At 47.6% G+C, this 8,588-nt stretch overlaps 1 pseudogene; it reads right to left on the bottom strand.

The window, feature by feature from the left end:
- Positions 1-3,773: 3,773 nt before the first annotated feature.
- LOC123408999 lies at positions 3,774-4,936 on the bottom strand (annotated as a pseudogene).
- Between the last annotated feature and the right edge of the window lie 3,652 nt (positions 4,937-8,588).

Raw genomic sequence — 8,588 nt, 5'->3', positions numbered from 1 at the left:
AACAAGGAAATATGATAATAACCATTTTATTATTGCCTCTAGGGCATATTTCCAACACAAACATGATATGTCTAGTGGAATTCACATGGTTAGCACAAATTGTTTACAACATAACAGTAATGAGATTAGAAATTAGCTCACACCATGTACCTTCCCGTCATTACACAATTCAAGCTAAAGCTAGCTGAGCAGAGCACAACTAATGGATATGTAGTTCTTCCAATTTCGGACAAGGACACGTGTCCTAACTTTTCATGCTGAAATTTTTTAATTTCTTTGTCAATAAAGCTTGTGGAGATGGCATGGGAGGCAAGTGATTAAATTTCACAGCGAAAAGTGGGGGTGTGGAAGCAATGGCGGCCTTGAGGCAATGCATCACAAATGCAGATGCAGTGCTGCCTGCGGCATACAGGAAATACACACATATTGGAAAATTGAAATTATTAGTTTCTAATAAACATGGTGATGTTCGCATATGACTAATGGTTCCATAGTTTTGAAAGGAACCACTGTGAAATTCTAACACTGAACTGTCGATCATATAATTCTATAAGATATTTGTATACCAGCCAGTATGCATTCACTAGCTAGCAACTGAATCGATGAATCAGTTAATAATCGCAATAGTTCACAAAACAATTGGAGCAGACCAACAAGAACAAATAAATATTTAGACAGGACCATGCTTACATAATCAGATAGGACCATGCTTACATAAGTCTCCCTTCCAGATGGAGAAGTTGAGAGGGTGAATCGCTGCTCCCAATCGTCTCTGCTTATACACGCTGCTCAGTGGTGCTGTACTCTGTGTCATTGGCTACCTCTCCCATTTGGTTCACCATCTAGTATGTAGCTTTGAGCATATACGTAAAGACAGGGAGAAAGAATAACGGGGTGGGTGGCTCACCGCATTGACGAAGCAGAGCATCTTCCAAGATGTTGTAGCCTTGTAGGTCAGCTGTCGTAATTGCCGATTAGAAGCGCCTCACCGGCGGCGCCTCTGCCACATCCGGCACCTCATCCCCCATGGCTCACCTATCATGCCACGATCCTCTGGTGCTATCCGGCACAATGAAGTTCTGCCATCGCGTGGCAGATGGCGACACGGACATTCACAAGCTCACCGGCGGGCGGCGGCTGCTCAGTGATGCGGAGGGACACCATCTTTCTTGGCGGGGCAATGCAGATCTCAGAGGGAGAGAAAAGAAGAAAAGGCCGCCCTGGCTTGTGTGTGTGGCTTCCCCTAGCCGATCATGTGTGCATTTGGGGGCTCTCCCGGTTTTTTCCGTGTCATGCGTTACGTGTGTGCGTTGAGTTATCCCTCTATTTTTTTGCCGATTAATTTTCCTTTGATTTTTTTTAACGGGGAGAAAAGGCAGAGGTCGAACCATCACGATCACATATCTCCTTTAATAATAGAGAAATAAATATATACAGTTTCGTGAGGTTGGTTCTTTTTAATGATATGTATGTACCCTTTACTTCAAAGGCACATGCTAATAGCATCTGGGATAATTTAGTTGATTAAGTCATTTTCTAAGATAATTAATATGCATATATTCATTTGAATGGGTCCCTAAGCAACGATGGGCCATGTGCGGCCGCACATGCTACACATGCTCAGGGCCGGCCCTGGTTTAGATGGTTAGAAAGACAGTGATATCCCTAGTCGACTAGAGTTCAAGTTTTAGACCTCACGTTGGTGCTCTTATTTTTTTAAAATTTATTTTAAGACTTCCGACGATGTGTGTTCAGTGAGAGAATACATTTCTGTCGACTATAAAGGTGTCTATGATGACTTTATCAATCTCAAAATGATATGCAGACTCAGTCTCTCAGAGGTGCTCTCGGAGGTGCTCATAGGCAACAGTGTGGTCAGGACCCAGGCACCCTGAACCACTGTCGTGATGTCATGGTTCTTTGTTGAATGCAGCATGTTGTGATACGGGATCCGTGAGAACCCAAAAGGATGGTCATGATGTTGCGCATCGAATGACAGTGAGGCGGCTTACGTTTTCCTGATATCAACCAGATGATTGGTAGGACGCGTACAACTCTTTTTTTTATGGTAATACATGTCTCATTTATATAATAAGGGTTATGGTATAAATCACGTACAAACATTAGCCTTTGCACAAAGGAACACCAACCAAGAAGAGCTTGACACCAACGCCTGCCACCTGCCTCCGGCATCACCACAATAGCCATCAAAAGAAAAAAAAAATGATAAATCACCTCCACCGAGTTCGAGGCGACTTCACTTCTGATATGCAGCTTTGCGGATCTTTAAAATGGCTTTCCAAAGACGAAACCATAACCGCCCTACTCTTAAATACAACACTTCAGCAATGATAAATTTGTCCCCTCGAAACAAAAAAGTAATGATAAATTTGGGTTTTTAGGGGAATAAAATTGGGTATCTATCTTTTGTGAATGTAAAGCATGTAATTGGTAATAAATTTGCGGATCTTTAAAACAATCTAAAAAGTTTATATGGTTGATTTAAAAATTCATGTCAATTGTAATGGTTTGTAATAATTGTTTATTTTCATGTCAATTGTAATGGTTTGTAATAATTGTTTATTTTGAAGAGGCCAATTTAAATGTTATTGGTCAACTAAAAAGTTTCTATGGTTGATTTAAAAATTCCATTGATGTTGGTTTTCCTTGGAAAATTATGACGGGATTATCTAGAATATTGCACACATTGTTGTATTAGTTATTGGTGAAATAATTTCTGGACTTTATATTTTAAATTTGAATTTGACGCAATTTAAGAGTGAGATTATTTTCTATATGGAACTTTAATATGATGATCATTAAAATGAGCGTTATTTTATTTATTTTGTAAATTAAAAGGCCGGAGAGCAACACCCCGAGAGACCAAAGGGATGGTTATGCTGCTGCGCATCGAACGACACTAGAGGCGACTTACGTTTTCGTGAAATCAACTGGATGATTGGTAACACGGACCCATTTTTTTTGCATGATAATACGTGTCTCATTTGTATTATATAAAAATTATAGCATAAGTCACGTACGCACCGACTTGACAGAACCGGATACGTAATAAAACGCAAGCCTTTACACAAAGGAACACCAACCAAAAAGTAAAATTAGAAACAAGATCAAAGAAACCTATGAGTTTGACACCAACACTCGTTATCCGCCTCTAGCATCATGAGAGTAGACATTAAAGCAAAAGATGATGGATCACCTTTACAACCGAGCTCAACGCGACTCCATCGCTGATATGCAGTTTTGCAGATCTCTAAAATGGCTCGTCAAAGGCGAAACTATCACCGTCCAACTCTTAAATACAACACTTCAACAATGATAAATTTTGGTATCTATGTTTTCTAAATGTAAAGTATGTAAATTCTATGTCTCTCGTTAATTTTTGTCCAAAAAGACCACTAGCCGAATGTTATTGTCAAAAAAGACCAGATGCGGTATGAAATGCGAGAAAAGACCCCTATTTTTCGTGGCGGCAGGCGCGCGAGGTGACGCGTGGCACCTGCCGCCACGGGCCGAGGCGGCTGGGCCCCGCCGCCACCCGGCGAGGCGGCCGGCCAGGCAGGTGGCACCTGCCGCCAGCACCCCAGGCGGCTGGCGGGATGCTGTGCATGGCAGCATGCATGGCCGTGCATGGCCAGCCAGCTTTTGTTGCATGCATGTGCGAGTAGTGCACGGCCAGCCAGCTTTTGTTGCATGCATGTGCGAGCTTGGCAGCCTGCCGCCTGGAGTGGTGGTGGCAGGTGCCACCTGCCCGGCTAGCCGCCTGGCCGGGTGGCGGCGGGGCACAGCCGCCTCGGTCCGTGGCGGCAGGTGCCACGCGTCACTTGGAGCGCCTGCCGCCACGAAAAATAGGGGTCTTTTCTCGCATTCCATACCGCATGTAGTCTTTTTTGACAATAACATTCGGCTAGTGGTATTTTTGAACAAAAATTCGTCTCTGGTAGGACTCCAACCACGCACGACTTGAAGTAACCGGCAAAGCCGCATGGGCAGTTATGGAACCAAGGCTTCTGGAGTGCCTCTGCTGCAGTAAGCCGCTTCTCCGGGTTGCTCTCCAACAACCCGCTAAGCACCTCGAAACCGGCCGACGACAACTTGCGCCTGGGAAACTTGTGTCGAAGGCGGCTGATGCCTCTGCCACCGGGCAGCTTTGATTTTTGGCCTGACGCTACCCCTGAGTATCCAGACCACTCCTTGATCCCCTCTGTGCCGACGATGCCAAACACTTTAGCCATGATCTCTATGTCTGAATCACCGTCGAACGTGGATACGCCGGTGTCCGAGAGGAGGTCGGCTATTATGCATCCAAGCCCCCACGTGTCCACGCAATTTTCGTACTCGCAAGAGTGTAGGAGAGCTCCGGTGCTCTGTACGGCGTCAGGATAGTCACGTCCGGCTGCCTTTTGCTCCGCCCTTTCATGGACATCCCGAAACCGCCGATCTTGTAGACTATGCGGTCCTCCTTGAGCTCGCCGCGAACATCGGCTTCGACAGGACCCTTCTTGGGCTTCTCCTTCTTGTCCTCGGTGCCGTCGTCGAGGAGCACGTTCTCCGGCTTGATGTCGAGGTGCAGGACGCCCACGGCGTGCACGGCCGTCACCCCCTCCACGAGTTGCTTCATGATCCGGCGCACCTCGTCCTCGGAGAAGGACCTATGATGACGGACCCGGCGCTGCATGTAGCCACGTAGGTTGAGGCGCCCGACGTAGTCCATCACGATGAAGGAATCGCTGGCCTCGCGTTGGCATGCGACAACGCAGGTTGCGCGGCGCTGCACGATCGAGGGGATCCCGCGGCACGCGCCCAGGCACATGGCCTGCTTGACGGCGACGATTAGGTTGTCCTTGGTGTCCCACGCCTTGAACATTTCACCGTTGATGCCATCACCCAGCTTCTCCAGCCGCTCGTACCGCGCCATCGTGAGAGGCCGCCTCTTTCTTTCCAGCGGAAGCCGCCATGGGGTCCGGGCCAGTGCACGCAGGTTCGATCGCCAGGGAGGCAATTAACAATGAGTTTAGGTAGCATCAATAATTTGCATGTTCTGGCATTAATCCCAGCTTGTTTTTCCTTGATCTATTTTCAATGAAGTGTATTGCTTATTTGCTATGTTCTGATATTAATCTCAGCTTGTCTTTTCTCAGTAGTATGTTCATTGATCTCAGCTTGATCTATTCGTTATCTCTGAATTTCTAAATAGAGTCTACATACTGCAAAATGTTTTTAAACAACTGAATTATGTTGTCACTATGAGTTATCTTGGAATATCAAATCTCAGCTAGATAGAGTTACATGCAGTATGTTAGATGGAGCTAGATGTAGCACTGCCAAAATTCAGAATTGTTTCAGTGAATAGACATAAACGATTAGCAATTCATTTTGTAAAGGGAATCTCTGAACCAGTGGCATTTCTGGAACCAATAGAAGAAATGGATCTCTGAACCGTTGCCATTTTTAGGTTTGCTCCTGATTTTTATAATTTTGGCAGCAGCTCACAAGGCCAGTGTTCAAAATATTTTAGGACCTGTTTGGGTGTGCATTGATGTTCTTATCTTTGGCAGCAGCAGCTCACAAGGCCAGTGTTCAAAATATTTTAGGTTTGTTGTTATCATACTGCTCTGGGTGTTCATTGTTGTTCTTAGCGTAACGCGAGTCGAGGCGGACGTCGTCGCGGTAGCGACGACGGACGTCGAGACGAGCCCGTGACACCACTGCCCCCTGGTTTAACGTTACGCGAGTCGAGGCGCTGCGACGAGGGACGCCGAGAGGAGCCCGTGACACCACTGCCCCCTCTCTTCGCATAACGCGAGTCGAGGCAGACGTCATCGCGATAGCGATGACGGACGCCGAGACGAGGAGGTGACACCACTACCCCCTGTCTTAGCGTAACGCGAGTTTAGGTGGACGTCGTCGCGGCAGTGACGACGGACGCCGAGACGAGCCCATGACACCCCTGCCCCCCTGCCTTAGCGTTACGCGAGTCAAGGCCGACGTCGTCCCGGTAGCGAAGACGGACGCCGAGACGAGCCCGTGACACCGCTGCCACGCAGTCTTAGCGTAACACGAGTCGAGGCGGACGTCGAGACTAGCCTGTGACACCAATGCCCCCCTCTCTTAGCGTAACGCGAGTCGAGGCGGACGTCGTCGCGGTAGCAACAACGGACGCCGAGATGAGCCCGTGACACCATTGCCCCCCTGTCTTAGCGTAACGCGAGTCGAGGCGGACGTCGTCGCGTCAGCGATGACGGATGCCGAGAAGAGCCCGTGACACCGCCGCCCCCTGTCTTAGCGTAACGCAAGTCGAGTCGGACATCATCGCGGTAGCGATGAAGGACACCGAGACAAGCCTGTGACACCGCTGCCTCCATGTCTTACTGTTACGCGAGTCGAGGCGGACGTCGTCGCGGTTGCAACGATGGACGTCGAGACAAGCCCGTGACACCGCTGCCCCTCTGTCTTAGCGTAACGCGAGTCGAGGTGGACGTCGTCGCGGTAGCGATGACAGACGCCTTGACGAGCCCATGACACCGGTGCCCCCCTGTCTTAGCGTAATGCGAGTCGAGCCGGACGTCGTCGCGGTAGTGATGACGGACACCGAGCCAAGCCCGTGAGACCAGTGCCCCCTGTCTTAGCGTAACGTAAGTCGAGGCGAACGTCATCGCGGTAGCGACGACGGACACCGAGACGAGCACGTGTGTAACGACTAAGATGCGGCCCTTTCCTATTTTGGGGGCGATGCCCCAAAAGGGATAGAGGCGCATCTAAATGTTTCGCAAGCGAGATAATCATAACATTACATATTCAAAGAATGACAAGTAGGGCATACACTTAACATCTGACATAGTAACATAAGGTTTACATCCACACAAATATTCAGAACAAGTTAGTCCCGCTACGGACAACATGAAACAAGGAAAAGACTATGATATCCCGCATGCTGGCCCACGATCACGACCACGGCCTCAGTCCTCCGGAGAGTTCACGTACAGTCGGTCATTCTCCTCATCGTACTGCCACGCCAGCTGCGTGCCATAAGGATCTCCTGCGTCGGGCGTACCTGTACGTGTTAGGGTGTTGTAGTATACTGTGAGCCATAGGGACTCAGCAATCAGATGACCTTGGTAACGAATCTAGTCAAGTTATTAGGTGAGGAAGATGTAGTGTATAGGTTGCAGCATCCTAAGCTTGTATGGGGCTAACTTACAAAGATCAGAGTATTTGATATGGTGGTCTACGCGAGCGGTCCAAGACTAGATGATCACTAAGTGATCCTGAACACCTACTTACGTCAAACATAACCCCACCGTGTTCTCGATCGAAGAGAGGTCTTCGAAGGAGGCAGTCACGGTTACGCACACAGTTGTGTGTTTTATTAGAATTAATTCAAGTTATCTAGAACCGTATGTTAACAAATTATCCATGTTTGCCACATAACCGCGGGCATGGCTTTCCGAAAGATTAAACCCTGCAGGGGTGCTCCAACTAGTCCATCACAAACGGTCACGGGCCGCAAAGTAATCCTCTATCACGAATCTCGTGATCTCGTCGCATTCCTTAGAGGAAAACCTCAACTTTGAGGAGACCCAAAGTTTCACCGGGATTCCTATACGCAAGATATACCGCTAAGGTAAGACAAATCTAGCAGGACCTCCCGTTGTGTCGACGACCCCGATAAGAGTCGCGTATCTCAGTCTCAGGACACGACGGATAAGCGACGCGTGGAGTGGCCTGATAGAAATCACTCAAGTTGCCCTAAGTTGGCCCCACATAGTGCTCTAGTTTGTACCAACACTCATGAGGAGCACTGGCCCGGGTTGTTGATTAAATCCTCGGGATAGCTATTCCCTAGGCAAATTATTATTAGGTGAGAAGCAAATTAAAACCAATGTTGGGTCCTACCGGACAAGCCTTAACACTACACGATTTATCAAGGGGGTCCCCGTAACAACCCCGAACGTGTTAGGAGCGATCACTTATGGAACCAAACACCGGTAACCGAAACTAAGGCGGCAATAACGGAACAAATCACCCGGAAAAAGGCTAGGCCTTCCATCATTTACCAAGTATATAGGTGCATTAATTAAATACCAGTTTAAGCATAATGATATCAAAATTACTCATGTTATCACATGAGACAGCTGGCACCTGCAACTAGTAAAGCTAATCATTAGAGTTGAGCAAGCCTACTTAGCCAAACAACATTAGCTAGGAGGGGAAGGTGTTTGGGTTTCATGGCATTAACATGAGGCATTTTTATCATGTGGTAGGCAGCGAGCATATATCGAAGGAAACGTGATTCTAAGCATAACAAAGCTAGATACGGTATCAAGGTCACGGTCATCTTGCATGTGATGTCTTCAGCTTGGAACTGCTCTTGATCTTCCTGCACGTACTCTCCAGAATCCACGTACTCCCTCTCCGATCCCAATGCTACCCAAGATAAAATAACAGCCACTGAACACCAACACAACATGATGCAACAAACAATATGATGCATGAGATGAGAAGGAAGCATGCATCACTATTCTAGTCACTTCCATATGCATGGGAAGAGTTGATAAACTTCTGGACAG

This window comes from Hordeum vulgare, chromosome 7H (genome assembly GCF_904849725.1).
Source record: "Hordeum vulgare subsp. vulgare chromosome 7H, MorexV3_pseudomolecules_assembly, whole genome shotgun sequence".
NCBI classification, from domain to species: Eukaryota; Viridiplantae; Streptophyta; class Magnoliopsida; order Poales; family Poaceae; genus Hordeum; species Hordeum vulgare.
Note: the sequence above shows the minus strand (reverse complement) of the source record. Positions and strands in the feature narration are given on the sequence as shown.